This window comes from Thunnus maccoyii, chromosome 22, assembly GCF_910596095.1.
Source record: "Thunnus maccoyii chromosome 22, fThuMac1.1, whole genome shotgun sequence".
In the NCBI taxonomy this organism is placed as follows: domain Eukaryota; kingdom Metazoa; phylum Chordata; class Actinopteri; order Scombriformes; family Scombridae; genus Thunnus; species Thunnus maccoyii.
Genome location: NC_056554.1, coordinates 26,532,174 through 26,536,657, shown reverse-complemented (window position 1 = coordinate 26,536,657; position 4,484 = coordinate 26,532,174).

The following is a 4,484-nucleotide window of genomic DNA, read 5'->3' as shown; positions in this document are numbered from 1 at the left end:
CTGTTGTCACGGCAACAACAAACACTCCTACACAGGAGAAAATAATAAAAACACAAAGACAGCAGCACATACAGATTCTGTTTTAATATTTTATAAGTAAAAATCATGAATATATGACGGAACATTTATTAAAGTTTCACATCACAAAGTCACAGGACGCGTTTTTACCCTGATTATTTAAATATCTGCTGATTTGGCCGCCGGTGGCCATGGAGCGATGAGCCCAAGTCCTTCACATAGAAACCAGTCTAAGGTCTAATTTAACTAAAGTTATTTTACAACCCGTTCACTCATTGGCAAGAAAAAATGATTATTAGACAATTCTTACATATAATAATAATAATAATAATAATAATAATAATAATAATGATAATAACTTTGGCACCTTTCATACAAGAAATGTAAAAAACATTAATCTAACAAAAATAAACAAATAAATAAACAAATATAACCCACATGATAACGTGTAACTCTATTCAGGCTCAGTCTCAGCAGAGACGACTGGTCGACTTCTCTCAGGTTCACGGTGTGTTTATTTCTCTGCACAGCTGTTAGAAAACACACAACAATCCTGCTGGTGACGGTCAGATAAACAGTACAACTCCTCACCCACATCTGAGATCATCAGCAGCAAAACAGACGAACTGACGTCTTCTGGTCATTATATTTACCACCACCGGCCACAGGAGGGCGCAAAGATCAGCAGTATAAACACAAGATATTAACCTGTTTCCCCAGAAAATACTGAAATGAAAAACAGTTAGATAACTTGCAAAATGAAATAAACACTGAATGAATACAGAAAATAATTTTGACAAACTTCAACAATCTATAACAACCATGTTACACATTAATAATAAAATAAAGTGAAAATACAAAACATAGATTGTACTTCAGTGGTGGTAAGTTCAGACTTAAGTGAAAACTCAGAAAGTATTTCACTATATGTTGAACCTCAGTGTGGGTCTGATCTGTGTTTAACACTCTTAGTGATGCTTCGGTGTGCTTAAAACACACCACAGTCTTTATTCTCAGACCTGCCAACCACTGACCATCACCTGTTTAACATACGATGGAAGATAAAACCCACTGACACATGAAAGAGAGCACATACTGAATAATAATAAAATAAAAACAAAGTTAAAACAGAATACATAGGATATATAAAATCAAGCAAAAGTTACATTTTAAAGAAGTGCAGTGGTGTTTAAATGTGAAGCAGACTGACAGAAAACCAGTTAAAGGCTGAAGTGAAGAGATAAGTTTTTAGTTTTCTTCTAAAAGTATCCAGCGAGCTGCTTCCCTGATATCTATCAGTAGTTTGGGGCCTAATTGACAAAGGTTGAAGAATCTCCAATAAACAGCAGCAGATGATCTCAGTGTTCTTGAAGGCAGATAGTTAACAGGGCCCATTAAGCCCATTAAGCCCATTAAGGGACCTTACAGTCAGCTCTAAATGTTACAGGAAGTCAGTGCACAGCAGCTAAACTGGACTAATGTCTCCTCTTGGTTCTGGTTTACATCTGAGCTGCAGAGGTTTGAATGAGCTGAAGTCTCTCAGTGGTTTTTTTAGGTGACCAGTAAAAAGTGCATCACAGTGATCAAGTCGGCTTGAAACAAAGTCATGAATCAGTTTTTCTGCATCTATTTGAGTTATAAATAGTCGTATTTTAGCTGTTTCTAAAGTGGAAAAATGATGTTTTCATCACCTTGTTAATGTGTGAACTGAAGCTCAGATCTGAATCTAAAATAACACCAAATCATTTTGTCCTCATGTTAATTATTGCTCCATTTATTCATAAAGGACCTTTACCTGATTTATTTTAATATTTTATTTCCACTCTTTTATTTAGTACAGTGTCTTATTGTGTTAGTTTATATTATATTTTACACAACTTTGTGTATGAAATGTGTGACAGACATGATGATGATGATGATGATGATGAACCAGCAGGGGGCGTCTGAGCTCCTTCAGTCTGCTGCTGTTCAACATCAAACATCTTCTCCTGGTGACTGATGAGTCATCAGCAGCTCTGCTTCTGATTGGCTGAGCAGATGTAAACAAACTGAAGGGATCATGAGGAACTGGTTAGTTGAAGTCTGACAGAAAACTTCATATAGTTTTAATATCAGAGACTCTATTGATCACTCTGACTCATAAAGATAAAATTAATTTAATTATATTGGTGAAAATAAAAATATATAAAAATAAAACATTTTAAAGTCTTCCCCAAATTTCACTTTTTTTGTTTAAATTAATGATTAATTTCATTATCAGTTAATCTGATTATTTTCCTGATTAATGGATTAAAAGTTTAGTGTTTTAAATGTTCGAGACGTCTGTAAATGTTTGTTTTGTTCGACCAACAGTCCAAAAAATAATAAATAATGAGAGTCAGTAGAGAAGCTGAGAGCTGAAGATGAAGAAGGTTCTGACTGAAATAGTTCTCTATTATAGTTTTATGTTAATTGATCATTAATTAACTGATCAATAGTTTCAGTTCTGATCTTATTATTTTATTTGTAGCAGTAAAAAGTGTCTGAAACACGTTTTAATGAGGTTTACTGTTGTATTTTGTTCCTGTTTATTATTTTTGTCCTGATGCTTTCAGTGAATCTCTGTGATGAAATAATCTAAGTGTTAGAAGTTTGTGAACGTTCTGCTGCTGTTCAACATCAAACATCTTCTCCTGGTGACTGATGACTCATCAGCAGCTCTGCTTCTGATTGGCTGCTGACTGAACAGGAAGTGAAAGTTATGAGTCGGGACTTTCCACAGACGCCTGAAATGTTTGTGGGTTCATTAAAAAAACTCCAGTGACGCTGCGTCCAGGTGTCTGATGGTAAACTGAACAACAAACTGCTGAACAGAGACGCTGATCTGATCACATGACTGCTGACTTCTACAACATCACATAACTGAGCTCAGAGTGTCTGACTGAAAACATCTACCTGCACAGATGGACTGGTTCCATCATAGTCAATAATATAATAATAATAATAATAATTTTTCACCTTTATTTATTCAGGTGAGTTTCTCTGAGATCAATGTTCTCTTTGTCAGAAACACCATGATCACACTCACACAGTTACACATTCATACCTGGCAGCTGCCCAGTACAACCAGTCTGACCTGGTGCCACCGGAGCAGTCGGGGTTAAGGGTCTTGCTCGAGGGCACGTCGGTGGTAATGAAGGAGGGCCGAGCAGATTTATCCTGCCAGTCCAGGAGATTAAACCTTTAGACCACCACTGCCCCAAAACAGGATGACAAACAAACATTTACAGGTTAAAATAAACTAAGTAACATAAAATAAGAACTGAGATGTTTTTAAAGGTTTCTGATCTGCAGCTCTGAACAGTCGTCATGTTTGTTTTCAGCTCGAGTTCCTTCAGATTAATTTGGACAGAAACATCAGCTCAGTGTGATGTAATAAATATAATCTGCATCAAACATGAGACCCTCCGTCTGATGAACACATCGGTGTGTCGTCAGCGTAGCAGAGGAGATGAACAGAGTGAATAACTGAACCTTATTCAGGTGTTTACAGGTGAAAATACAAAGAGCTGAATATAACCTGACTGAAACATCATGTTTCTACTGAAACACGTCAGATCTGCTGCTTTACAGGTGAGTTCACTGAAATAAAGTCATCAATCACTGAAACATTAAAGTAACTGAGTTTAGTTCACTGAATGTAAGAAAAGATGAAGAGTTGTTGATGATGAACACATTAACCTCCTTGTTGTGGAGACTTAATAACTGCAGATAACCGGCTTCATTCAGTTATAATCATGAAACATCTGTTAGACTTCATGTAAATAACGATTCCTGACACACTTTAATGCAACACGAACATCGTATGTGTTTGGCTCTAAAAGATAAAATAATATAAGGTATCTATTAATAACAGCTCACTCATAATAAATACAACAGCAGCAGATATCCAGTCAGGTGAGTCGGCTCATAAAGGGTTAATAATGTGAAGAGAGAAGGAGGAAACTGATGAACTTGTTCCTTCTGGCTTCATCAGATTATAATCAGAGCTGTTCATGAAACTGTGTCCTTCTCTCTGATTGGACGACTCACCTGAAGGTCTCACCTGTCCTGCTGGTTTCTACCTGAGTGGAATCAGACCGGATTCATTCAGTCACATGTTTAACGTTTTCTATCACAGCTGTTCATCTTTAGTTCTGATGATTCTCTGCACTTCCAACCACGACCAGCAGGGGCAGCGAGCGTCCTGCTTCCTGTTTAAAGGACCACTTCACTGTTCTTCAAGTGTGTCTGGAACAACAGTCAGACATGTTGTTCTTGCTGTCATCATTCCTCCTGTTCAGTCTGAAGCTTCAGCGTCCAAATGAGTCAAATCAAGTAGATATCTTTCAACGTTACAGTCTTTTTAGTGCCAAAGTTCCTCTTTTTGTTACTATACTTCCACCTGCAGCTCAACAGGGAAACACTGTCTGAGGAAACACAAAGAC